This window comes from Salmo salar, chromosome ssa24, assembly GCF_905237065.1.
Source record: "Salmo salar chromosome ssa24, Ssal_v3.1, whole genome shotgun sequence".
In the NCBI taxonomy this organism is placed as follows: Eukaryota; Metazoa; Chordata; class Actinopteri; order Salmoniformes; family Salmonidae; genus Salmo; species Salmo salar.
The window spans coordinates 45,523,857-45,538,474 of record NC_059465.1 but is presented as its reverse complement, the minus strand read 5'-3'; positions in this window follow the sequence as shown (position 1 = coordinate 45,538,474).

The window sequence follows — 14,618 nt, the reverse complement described above, 5'->3', positions numbered from 1 at the left end:
AGGGCCAGTTATACACAGATAGGGCCAGTTATACACAGATAGGGCCAGTTATACAGACACAGGGCCAGTTATACACAGATGTGGCCAGTTATACACAGATGGGGCCAGTTATACAGACACAGGGCCAGTTATACACAGATAGGGCCAGTTAAACACAGATAGGGCCAGTTATACACAGATAGGGCCAGTTATACAGACACAGGGCCAGATATACACAGATGGGGCCAGTCATACACAGATGGGGCCAGTTATACACAGATAGGGCCAGTTATATACAGATAGGGCCAGTTATACACACACAGGGCCAGTTATACACATATAGGGCCAGTTATACACACACAGGGCCAGTTAAACACACACAGGGCCAGTTATACACAGATAGGGCCAGTTATATACAGATAGGGCCAGTTATACACACACAGGGCCAGTTATACACAGATAGGGCCAGTTAAACACAGATAGGGCCAGTTATACAGACACAGGGCCAGTTATACACAGATAGGGCCAGTTATACACAGATAGGGCCAGTTATACACAGATAGGGCCAGTTGTACAGACACAGGGCCAGTTATACACAGATGGGGCCAGTTATACACAGATAGGGCCAGTGATACAGGCACAGGGCCAGTTATACACAGATGGGGCCAGTTATACACAGATAGGGCCAGTTATACAGACAGGGCCAGTTATTTACAGATACGGCCAGTTAAACACAGATAGGGCCAGTTATACACAGATAGGGCCAGTTGTACAGACACAGGGCCAGATATACACATATGGGGCCAGTCATACACAGATGGGGCCAGTTATACACAGATAGGGACAGTTATATACAGATAGGGCCAGTTATACACACACAGGGCCAGTTATACACATATAGGGCCAGTTATACACACACAGGGCCAGTTAAACACACACAGGGCCAGTTATACACAGATAGGGCCAGTTATATACAGATAGGGCCAGTTATACACACACAGGGCCAGTTATACACAGATAGGGCCAGTTAAACACAGATAGGGCCAGTTATACAGACACAGGGCCAGTTATACACAGATAGGGCCAGTTATACACAGATAGGGCCAGTTATACACAGATAGGGCCAGTTGTACAGACACAGGGCCAGTTATACACAGATGGGGCCAGTTATACACAGATAGGGCCAGTGATACAGGCACAGGGCCAGTTATACACAGATGGGGCCAGTTATACACAGATAGGGCCAGTTATACAGACAGGGCCAGTTATTTACAGATACGGCCAGTTAAACACAGATAGGGCCAGTTATACACAGATAGGGCCAGTTGTACAGACACAGGGCCAGATATACACATATGGGGCCAGTCATACACAGATGGGGCCAGTTATACACAGATAGGGACAGTTATATACAGATAGGGCCAGTTATACACACACAGGGCCAGTTATAGACACACAGGGCCAGTTATACACACACAGGGCCAGTTATAGACACACAGGGCCAGTTAAACACACACAGGGCCAGTTATATACAGATAGGGCCAGTTATACACAGATGAGGCCAGTTATACACAGATGGGGCCAGTTATACACAGACGGGGCCAGTTATACACAGATGGGGTCAGTTATAAATACACAGGTCCAGTTATATACAGATAGGGCCAGTTATATACAGATAGGGCCAGTTATACACACAGGGCCAGTTATACACACATTGGGCCAGTTATAGACACAGATAGGGCCAGTTATAGACACACAGGGCCAGTTATATACACACAGGGCCAGTTATACACACACAGGGCCAGTTATACACACACAGGGCCAGTTATACACACACAGGGCCAGTTATACACACAGGGCCAGTTATAGACACACAGGGCCAGTTATAGACACACAGGGCCAGTTATACACAGATGGGGCCAGTTATATACAGATGGGGCCAGTTATACACAGATAGGGCCAGTTATACACAGATAGTGGCAGTTATAGACACACAGGGCCAGTTATAGACACACAGGGCCAGTTATAGACACATAGGGCCAGTTATACACAGATAGGGCCAGTTATACACAGACAGGGCCAGTTATACAGAGATAGGCCATATTTACATCCTGTAGTACCAGGCCCTTCCATCCCTATGTCCTGGACCAGTAGGCCATATTACCATCCTGTAGTACCAGGCCCTTCCACCACTATGTCCTGGACCAATAGACCATATTACCAGGCCCTTCCACCACTATGACCTGGACCAGTAGGCCATATTACCAGGCCCTTCCACCACTATGTTCTGGACCAGTAGACCATATTACCATCCTGTAGTACCAGGCCCTTCCACCACTATGTCCTGGACCAGTAGGCCATATTACCATCCTGTAGTACCAGGCCCTTCCACCACTATGTCCTGGACCAGTACCCCGTATTACCAGGCCCTTCCACCACTATGTCCTGGACCAGTAGGCCTACTGTATAGTGCCGGTGTACCTCTTGAGCAGCCTATTGGGCTGTAGAGAGATAATACATAGAGATTACGCCTGTAGAGAGATACAACACAGAGATACTACACAGAGAGATTCCACATGTAGAGAGATACTACACAGAGATTACACCTGTAGAGAGATACTACACAGATATATTACACAGAGATTACACCTGTAGAGAGATACTACACAGATATATTACACCTGTAGAGAGATAATACACAGAGATACTACACAGAGATTACACCTGTAGAGAGATACTACACAGATATATTACACCTGTAGAGAGATAATACACAGAGATACTACACAGAGATTACACCTGTAGAGAGATACTACACAGATATATTACACCTGTAGAGAGATAATACACAAAGATACTACACAGAGATTACACCTGTAGAGAGATACTACACAGATATATTACACCTGTAGAGAGATAATACACAGAGATACTACACAGAGATTACACCTGTGGAGAGATACTACACAGAGATACAACACAGAGATTACACCTGTAGAGAGATACTACACAGATATATTACACAGAGATTACACCTGTAGAGAGATAATACACAGAGAGATTCCACCTGTAGAGAGATACAACACAGAGATTACACCTGTAGAGAGATACTACACAGAGATACTACACAGAGATAATACACAGAGATACTACACAGAGAGATTACACCTGTAGAGAGATACTACACAGAGATAATACACAGAGATACTACACAGAGAGATTCCACCTGTAGAGAGATACTACACAGAGAGATTACACCTGTAGAGAGATACTACACAGAGAGATTACACCTCTGGTGGTCTCTGTCTGTCTCGCCTTGAGCCTGTCAGCAGCACACTTGGTACATTCCAAATGGCATCCTTTTCCCTATTCAGTGCACTTCTTTTGACCAGAGCAACAGTGCACATTATAGGGAATAGGGTGCCATTTGGGACAGCCCCTGACATGGAGCTATTAGCATTCTATTTTAAGATCCTAGAGCGTTCGCTAGGTGGCTCACTAGCTTTAGCATGCCTGTCAGATGGACAGAGGACTTTTCTTTTCTTCTCCCGAGGAAATGTCTCTCTTTTCCTCTGCACTCGTCTTTTGACGGGAGATGGAGAAAGAGAGAGCGAAAGAGGGAGACAGAGAGAGAGAGACAGAGAGAGACAGAGAGAGACAGAGAGAGACCGAGAGAGACAGAGAGAGACGGAGAGAGACCGAGAGAGACCGAGAGAGACGGAGAGAGAAGGAGAGAGAGACAGAGAGAAACAGAGAGAGAGTGAGAGAGAGAGACAGAGAGAGACAGAGAGAGACAGAGAGAGAGACAGAGAGAGACAGAGAGAGAGACCGAGAGAGACAGAGAGAGAGAGACAGAGAGAGACAGAGAGAGACAGAGAGCGGTTTCAGACATCATCTATATCAGGGATGACAGATCGAGTTTGTTTTTTCCCGCTAAAGAACATTGTAATTAATTGTTTTAAAGCCTTTGAGTCCACCGCCATATGGCAGACCTTAGCATATATTCGACATTGTCTCAAACGCTACGATGACAAACTAAAACTGTGCAGCGTCTAAGTTTTCCTCCCGCATACTGTTGGCTTTTATGGGGCCGTTCAACAGGGAGGCCTGAGGGAGGGACATCCTTTTCAATGGACAACCTGGGGCACAATGGACACGTCTCTCATCACTGTCTGGTTATTGATCAAAATGAAAAGGAAAGGGTTACGGGCCTGGTGCCACGGGCCTGGTAACCCATCTTCATATGAAAAGGAAGAGAAAAAAACGAAACTGTGTCATGTGTCAGCGTTATAGACAGGATAAAAGACCCCAACTGTCCAGAGAATTACATCATTATCTTTTATGTCTTATTAATAAAAATAAAATATATATATATATATCAGAGTTTTAAATAAAAAAAAAAAAAAACCTTGCTGACCGTTGTATTACGTATAGAAACCTTTTATATATATATAAACCTTGCTTTTCTTTAGTTTTTAAAACATGTACATACTGCTCTCCTCCACGCTGTAATATGGGAGGAGAAGGAGGATATTGTCCAGGGTTTTGCTGTATAACACATCAGGGAATAGTCTGGGTGTATTATCCATGTGAATGAATGGAATGCAATAAACACCGCTGATATTTAATCCCACGAGCAAACAAAAAACGGTTTATACCTGGGAGCTGGGTTTTATTCAGGTATTGAACCGATTTAACAATGCATTTCTCTCCTACAGGTCTTTGATGTGATACAAAAATATGTGGAGTTGCTGATAGATGTTGACTGAACCTGTTTTACCACCTCTGGACTGACTGAACCTATTCTACCACCTCTGGACTGACTGAACCTATTCTACCACCTCTGGACTGACTGAACCTATTCTACCACCTCTGGACTGACTGACTGAACCTATTCTACCACCTCTGGACTGACTGAACCTATTCTACCACCTCTGGACTGACTGAACCTATTCTACCACCTCTGGACTGACTGACTGAACCTATTCTACCACCTCTGGACTGACTGACTGAACCTATTCTACCACCTCTGGACTGACTGACTGAACCTATTCTACCACCTCTGGACTGACTGAACCTATTCTACCACCTCTGGACTGACTGAACCTATTCTACCACCTCTGGACTGACTGACTGAACCTATTTTACACCTCTGGACTGACTGACTGAACCTATTCTACCACCTCTGGACTGACTGACTGAACCTATTCTACCACCTCTGGACTGACTGACTGAACCTATTCTACCACCTCTGGACTGACTGAACCTATTCTACCACCTCTGGACTGACTGACTGAACATATTCTACCACCTCTGGACTGACTGACTGAACCTATTCTACCACCTCTGGACTGACTGAACCTATTCTACCACCTCTGGACTGACTGACTGAACCTATTCTACCACCTCTGGACTGACTGATCCTATTCTACCACCTCTGGACTGACTGACTGAACCTATTCTACCACCTCTGGACTGACTGAACCTATTCTACCACCTCTGGACTGACTGACTGAACCTATTCTACCACCTCTGGACTGACTGAACCTATTCTACCACCTCTGGACTGACTGAACCTATTATACCACCTCTGGACTGACTGAACCTATTCTACCACCTCTGGACTGACTGAACCTATTCTACCACCTCTGGACTGACTGAACCTATTCTACCACCTCTGGACTGACTGAACCTATTCTACCACCTCTGGACTGACTGACTGAACCTATTCTACCACCTCTGGATTGACTGACTGAACCTATTCTACCACCTCTGGACTGACTGAACCTATTCTACCACCTCTGGACTGACTGAACCTATTCTACCACCTCTGGACTGACTGACTGAACCTATTCTACCACCTCTGGACTGACTGACTGAACCTATTCTACCACCTCTGGACTGACTGAACCTATTCTACCACCTCTGGACTGACTGAACCTATTCTACCACCTCTGGACTGACTGACTGAACCTATTCTACCACCTCTGGACTGACTGAACCTATTCTACCACCTCTGGACTGACTGACTGAACCTATTCTACCACCTCTGGACTGACTGCTATGTATCTATTCATTCTATTCTCTATGTGTGGTAAAGTGATGTCCTGGTAAAGTGATGTCCTGGTAAATTGATGTCCTGGTAAAGTGAGGTCCTGGTAAAGTGATGTCCTGGTAAAGTGAGGTCCTGGTAAAGCTATGTCCTGGTAAAGTGAGGTCCTGGTAAAGTGATGTCCTGGTAAAGTGAGGTCCTGGTAAAGTGAGGTTCTGGTAAAGTGAGGTCCTGGTAAAGTGAGGTTCTGATAAAGTGATGCCCTGGTAAAGTGATGTCCTGGTAAAGTGAGGTTCTGATAAAGTGATGTCCTGGTAAAGTGAGATCCTGGTAAAGTTAGGTACTGGTAAAGTGAGGTCCTGGTAAAGTGAGGTCCTGGTAAAGTGAGGTCCTGGTAAAGTGATGTCCTTGTAAAGTGATGTCCTGGTAAAGTGAGGTCCTGGTAAAGTGATGTCCTGGTAAAGTGAGGTCCTGGTAAAGTGAGGTCCTGGTAAAGTGATGTCCTGGTAAAGTGAGGTTCTGATAAAGTGATGTCCTGGTAAAGTGATGTCCTGGTAAAGTGAGGTCCTGGTAAAGTGATGTCCTGGTAAAGTGATGTCCTGGTAAAGTGATGTCCTGGTAAAGTGAGGTCCTGGTAAAGTGATATCCTGGTAAAGTGAGGTTCTGATAAAGTGATGCCCTGGTAAAGTGATGTCCTGGTAAAGTGAGGTCCTGGTAAAGTGATGTCCTGGTAAAGTGATGTCCTGGTAAAGTGAGGTCCTGGTAAAGTGATGTCCTGGTAAAGTGAGGTCCTGGTAAAGTGAGGTTCTGGTAAAGTGAGGTCCTGGTAAAGTGAGGTCCTGGTAAAGTGATATCCTGGTAAAGTGAGGTTCTGATAAAGTGATGTCCTGGTAAAGTGATGTCCTGGTAAAGTGAGGTCCTGGTAAAGTGAGGTCCCTGCCGTAGCCTGCCAGTGTGAAGGGAGGAGTTGAACGTCATGCAGAAGGTGAATACGGTTCCACGTCAGAATGGATCTATCTGTCACGTTCTGACCTGTAAAGGTGTTATTTGTTAGTGTTTAGTATGGTCAGGATGTGGCAGGGGGTATTTTGTTTATATGTTTCGGGGATTATTAGTCTATGTGTATAGACAAGGGGTGTTTGATTAGAGTGGTCTAGAATGTTGGTATATGTTCTATGTTAGGGCATTTTCTATGTTTATTCCAGTCACTCTGTTTCTATGTGCAGTTTTGTTCTTGACCTTCAATTGGAAGCAGCGGCTCCTCGTTGCTTCTGATTGAAGGTCCTGTAATTAGGGGTTTTGTTTGTATTGTGGATTGTGGGTAGTTGTATTCTGTTTTGTGCTTATCACCTGACAGAACTGTTAGTGCCGTTTCCGTTAATTGTACACGTGTTTATTTTGTTTCTCCTTCTTATATATTAAAAAGAGGAGATGAGTATACACTTCCCTGTTGCGTCTTGGTCCTCCACACACGACACTCGTTACAACATCTGATTCTAGAACACTTGAACTATGTTACCCTATAAACAACAACTGGAGAATAGTACAAATTCAATTCCTCTATTTCTACGTATTTATTTCATCGCTCCTTCTGTGCATAATATACTGTAAGGTCGCTACCATGTAACAGCGTTTTACATATCCAGGTGGCTATGCTCTGACATCTAAATGACTTGTTTCATCAATCGCTGAAGACGGGAGAGTAGCTGCAGCGCTATGTCTTGAGTGGGGTAATAACTTCCGTTGTTTTTTTCTAACCTGTTAATTCTGCCTGTTGCCTATAATGTTACTGTGAACTTTTTTGTGTGTGTGTGTGTGTGTGTGTATGTGGAATATCCATCAGCTTTAATTGGCATAACAATTTCCTCTTAAAAGTGTGATGAATAATAATAGTGAATTCCAACCAAGTTCAGGAAGAAGAAAAACGTCCCAGTTATCTTCAATTCACTTGAAAAATGTATTTGTCGGGAAATGGCTTTGTGTCGCTTTCCAGGAAGACTCTATATCTATTGAGATTAGCTAAACCACAGTATTTGAGTCAATACGTGTGATTTGGGATACATATAGAGGAATGAATTGAATACCATCCCCAAGATGAACAATTACAGTTGACTTTACAAAGCGTTAACTATCGTCGCACATTTGCCCTTTAGAATTAGGCCTATTCTCGACAGAGAGAGAGAGAGAGAGAGAGAGAGAGAGAGAGAGAGAGAGAGAGAGAGAGAGAGAGAGAGAGAGAGAGAGAGAGAGAGAGAGAGAGAGAGCAGTGCGGAAGGGAAATCGGAGTCGTTCAACATTTTGAAATGAAAGAAGGGAACGACGTAGCGTAGTTAATAATATCATTGGTTCAATTTGACACCAGTAGTTTACAGCTTTAGCCTAAAAAAAGGTGTCATTAATATTTACCACAAGGTAGCTGGCACTTGGGATCCGATTCCAATAATGTTACAGACGTTGAAGAATTTCTGCCAAGCTGAAGTGGAAGTCATGCAGGAACATTATCTGCTATCACAGTCTGACTAGAGATAACAGGCAAATTATACCTGGCCTCTCCAACAAAATATGGAACATATTTAATCTACACGCAGCCATTGCTTCCCACTTACCAAAGGCACTTACAGATTGGCCCGAATGGCATAGATTCAATCCAACTAAATGCTACCAAAAAATCATACATGCTTGTAAAATATTGGGAAAACACTTTACTGAAAGCCTGCAGGTATAATGCCTTATAACTTGTTATAACGTCTTATAATAAATGGTACAGTATGTTATGTCTTCTCTGTGTATTAGAAATGAACGTAACAAAACAAAAAACAAAATTAAATGTACACAATTAAGCACATTTATTGTCATTGAATACCTGCAAAATACCTGCTAATAGTGCCTTCAGAAAGTATTCATACCCCTCGACTTATTCCACATTATGTTGTGTTACAGCCTGAATTCAAAATTGATTAAATATTTTCAAAATTCTCACCCATCTACACACAATACCCCATAATGACAAAGTGAAAACATGTTTTTGGAAAAGTTTCCAAATGTATTGAAAAAGAAATACATAAATATCTAATTTACATAATTTTACACATCCCTGAGTCAGTACACGTTAGAATCATCTTTGGCAAACATAACACACACAAAGTTAATTGCTATAACACATTTTTTTGCTGTTTTAGTTTAGTGACTTGTTGCAAAGCTCCCAAGTGGTGCAGCGGTCTAAGGCACTGCATCTCTGTGCTAGAGGCGTCACTACAGACCCTGGTTTGTTTCCAGGCTGTAACACAACTGGCCGTGATCAGGAGTCCCATAGGGCGGCGCACAATTGGCCCAGCGTCGTCCAGGTTAAGGTTTGGCCGGGGTAGGCCGTCATTGTAAATAAGACTATGTTTTTAACTGGCTTGCCTAGTTAAATAAAGGTTAAAAAATAAAATAAAAAAAAAGATGTGGGTTGCATTTAACCAATTTGTAAAATAAACCTTTGAGATCTCAATTGTCCCAACAATTGTCCCAACATCCAGTCAGTGCAGAGTGGTGAAATTAAACCTCAAAACCAACTCACTCACTGCTGTTATTCATGACTTCACTGCTTACACTTTACACTGGTGTTAATGACTTCACTGCTTACACTTTACAATGTCATCTATAAGTCTTTGCTAGGTAAAGCCCTGCCTTATCTCAGCACACTGGTCACCATAGCAGCACCCACCCTTAGCACCCACCCGTAGCACGCGCTCCAGCAGGTATATTTCACTGGTCACCCCCAAAGCCTATTCATCGTTTGGCCGCCTTTCCTTCCCGTTCTCTGCTGCCAATGACTGGAACGAATTGCAAAAATCACTGAAGCTGGAGACTCATATCTCCCTCACTAGCTTTAAGCACCAGCTGTCAGAGCAGCTCACAGATCACTGCACCTGTACAGAGCTCATCTGTAAATAGCCCATCCAACTTCCTCATCCCCATATTGTATTTATTTATTTATCTTGCTCTATTGCACCCCAGTATCTCTACTTGCACATTCATCTTCTGCACATATATCACTCCAGTGTTTAATTGCTAAATTGTAATTACTTCGCCACTACGGCCTATTTTTTGCCTTACCTCCCTAATCTTACCTCATTTGCACACACTGTATAAGGATTTTTTTTCCTATTGTGTTATTGACTGTACCTTTTGTTTATTCCATGTGTAACTCTGTGTTGTTGTTTGTGTCGAACTGCTTTGCTTTATCTTGGCCAGGTCGCAGTTGTAAATGAGAACTTGTTCTACCTGGTTAAATAAAGGTCAAATAAATAAATAAAATAAAATGGGATAAGCTTGTAATGAATTAATTTCAATTTCTATTTACAGACAGAAATATACATAACATTATTTTTATTATTATTTTGCTTTTGTCACGACTTCCGCCGAAGTCGGGTTCGTCTCCTAGTTCGGCGGTCGGCGTCGCCGGTCTTCTAGCCATCATCGATCCATTTTTCATTTTCCATTTGTTTTGTCTTGTTTTTCCTCACACCTGGTTTCAATTCCCTCAATTACTTGTTGTGTATTTAACCCTCTGTTCCCCCCCCCCCATGTCTTTGTGTGGGATTGTTTATTGTAGTGCTTGTACACGTTCCCCGTGAGCGCACGACGGGTTATTTTTGTGCAAATTTATCTTGTTGTTCTGGATGCCGTTGGTTTTGCTTAATAAATCTCCGGTTATTACCCAGTTCTGCTCTCCTGCGCCTGACTTCTCTGCCGCCACTTTAGCACCCTGCTACAGCTTTGGGGAGTTGCGTTTTTTGTATTGTGTAGAGGGGAGGGAAGTGTGTTTTATGTATTGGGTACAGGGGAGGGAAGTGTGTTTTTTGTATTGTGTACAGGGGAGGGAAGTGTGTTTTATGTATTGTGTACAGGGGAGGGAAGTGTGTTTTATGTATTGGGTACAGGGGAGGGAAGTGTATTTTATGTATTGGGTACAGGGGAGGGAAGTGTATTTTATGTATTGGGTACAGGGGAGGGAAGTGTATTTTATGTATTGTGTACAGGGGAGGGAAGTGTATTTTATGTATTGGGTACAGGGGAGGGAAGTGTATTTTATGTATTGGGTACAGGGGAGGGAAGTGTGTTTTATGTATTGTGTACAGGGGAGGGAAGTGTGTTTTTTGTATTGTGTACAGGGGAGGGAAGTGTGTTTTTTGTATTGTTTACAGGGGATGGAAGTGTGTTTTATGTATTGTTTACAGTGGAGGGAAGTGTGTTTTTTGTATTGTGTACAGGGGAGGAAGTGTGTTTTATGTATTGTGTACAGGGGAGGGAAGTTTGTTTTATGTATTGGGTACAGGGGAGGGAAGTGTGTTTTATGTATTGTGTACAGGGGAGGAAGTGTGTTTTCTGTATTGGGTACAGGGGAGGGAAGTGTGTTTTATGTATTGTGTACAGGGGAGGGAAGTGTGTTTTATGTATTGTTTACAGGGGATGGAAGTGTGTTTTATGTATTGTTTACAGGGGAGGGAAGTGTGTTTTTTGTATTGTGTACAGGGGAGGAAGTGTGTTTTATGTATTGTGTACAGGGGAGGGAAGTTTGTTTTATGTATTGGGTACAGGGGAGGGAAGTGTGTTTTATGTATTGTGTACAGGGGAGGAAGTGTGTTTTCTGTATTGGGTACAGGGGAGGGAAGTGTGTTTTATGTATTGTGTACAGGGGAGGGAAGTGTATTTTATGTATTGTGTACAGGGGAGGGAAGTGTGTTTTTGTATTGTGTACAGGGGAGGGAAGTTTGTTTTTTGTATTGTGTACAGGGGAGGAGAGTGTGTTTTTGTATTGTGTACAGGGGAGGGAAGTGTGTTTTATGTATTGTGTACAGGGGAGGGAAGTGTGTTTTATGTATTGGGTACAGGGGAGGGAAGTGTGTTTTATGTATTGGGTACAGGGGAGGGAAGTGTGTTTTTTGTATTGTGTACAGGGGAGGGAAGTGTATTTTATGTATTGGGTACAGGGGAGGGAAGTGTATTTTATGTATTGTGCACAGGGGAGGGAAGTGTGTTTTTTGTATTGTGTACAGGGGAGGGAAGTGTATTTTATGTATTGGGTACAGGGGAGGGAAGTGTATTTTATGTATTGGGTACAGGGGAGGGAAGTGTATTTTATGTATTGGGTACAGGGGAGGGAAGTGTATTTTATGTATTGTGTACAGGGGAGGGAAGTGTGTTTTATGTATTGGGTACAGGGGAGGGAAGTGTGTTTTATGTATTGTGTACAGGGGAGGGAAGTGTATTTTATGTATTGTGTACAGGGGAAGTGTATTTTATGTATTGTGTACAGGGGAGGGAAGTATGTTTTTTGTATTGTGTACAGGGGAGGGAAGTGTATTTTATGTATTGGGTACAGGGGAGGGAAGTGTATTTTATGTATTGTGTACAGGGGAGGGAAGTGTATTTTATGTATTGTGTACAGGGGAAGTGTATTTTATGTATTGTGTACAGGGGAGGGAAGTGTGTTTTATGTATTGTGTACAGGGGAGGGAAGTGTATTTTATGTATTGTGTACAGGGGAGGGAAGTGTATTTTATGTATTGTGTACAGGGGAGGGAAGTGTATTTTATGTATTGTGTACAGGGGAGGGAAGTGTATTTTATGTATTGGGTACAGGGGAGGGAAGTGTATTGTATGTATTGGGTACAGGGGAGGGAAGTGTGTTTTTGTATTGGGTACAGGGGAGGGAAGTGTATTTTATGTATTGTGTACAGGGGAGGGAAGTGTATTTTATGTATTGGGTACAGGGGAGGGAAGTGTATTTTATGTATTGTGTACAGGGGAGGGAAGTGTATTTTATGTATTGGGTACAGGGGAGGGAAGTGTATTTTATGTATTGTGTACAGGGGAGGGAAGTGTGTTTTATGTATTGGGTACAGGGGAGGGAAGTGTATTTTATGTATTGTGTACAGGGGAGGGAAGTGTGTTTTATGTATTGGGTACAGGGGAGGGAAGTGTGTTTTTCCCCCTGGTTTCACTCTTCTGCAGAGTTTACATTATATTTTCTTCCAGCCAAATGTCCTCATCTTTTTGCTTGCAGTAAATTGTTTTGGTACTTCCCATATCACCACGCTTTTCCACAATAACTTTTGATATACCACAGGTCAGAATAGTCTACCAGTATAACTGTCTATCCAGGCCTTTATCCACCATTCATAGTAACAATATAGTCTACCATTCTGTCTATGCGGTCCTCTATCCACCATTCATAGTGTCAATATATTCTACCAGTTTAACTGTCTATTTGGTCTTCTATCCACCATTCATAGTGACAATATAGTCTACCAGTCTGTCTATCCGGTCCTCTATCCACCATTCACAGTGTGTCACACCCTGACCATAGAGAGCCATTGTTTCTCTATGGTGTAGTAGGTCAGGGTGTGACTAGGGGGTGATCTAGTATATCTATGTCTATGTTGTGTTCTAGTTTTTTTTTTCTATGTTAGTGTTTTGTATGATTCCCAATTAGAGGCAGCTGGTAATCGTTGTCTCTAATTGGGGATCATATTTAAGTAGTTATTTTTCCCACCTGTGTTTTATGGGATCTTGTTTATGTGTTGTTGCCTGTGAGCACGCCATAGCTTCACGTGTTCGTTCATTGTTTTTTGAGAGTTTCATTTAATAAACATGTGGAACCCAGGTCACGCTGTGCCTTGGTCCGCTCATTACGACGAACGTGACATAGTGACAATATAGTCTACCAGTCTGTCCATCCACCATTCATAGTGACAATATATTCTACCAGTCTGTCTATATCTATATAATGTGTCTGTATCTATGTAATGTGTCTGTATCTCTGTAATGTGTCTGTATCTCTGTAATGTGTCTGTATTTCTGTAATGTGTCTGTATCTATATAATGTGTCTGTATCTATATAATGTGTCTGTATCTATATAATGTGTCTGTATCTCTGTAATGTGTCTCTATCTATATAATGTGTTTGTATCTATGTAATGTGTCTGTATCTCTGTAATGTGTCTCTGTAATGTGTCTGTATCTATATAATGTGTCTGTATCTATATAATGTGTCTGTATCTATATAATGTGTCTGTATCTCTGTAATGTGTCTCTATCTATATAATGTGTTTGTATCTATGTAATGTGTCTGTATCTCTGTAATGTGTCTCTGTAATGTGTCTGTATCTCTGTAATGTGTCTGTATCTATATAATGTGTCTGTATCTATATAATGTGTCTGTATCTCTGTAATGTGTCTGTATCTCTGTAATGTGTCTGTGTCTCTGTAATGTGTCTGTATCTATATAATGTGTCTGTATCTCTGTAATGTGTCTGTAATGTGTCTGTATCTATATAATGTGTCTGTATCTATATAATGTGTCTGTATCTCTGTAATGTGTCTGTATCTATATAATGTGTCTGTATCTATATAATGTGTCTGTATCTATATAATGTGTCTGTGTCTCTGTTATGTGTCTGTATCTCTGTAATGTGTCTGTATCTCTGTAATGTGTCTGTATCTATATAATGCGTCTGTATCTCTGTAACGTGTTTGTATCTATGTAATGTGTCTCTGTAATGTGTTTGTATCTATGTAATGTGTCTGTACTTGTATA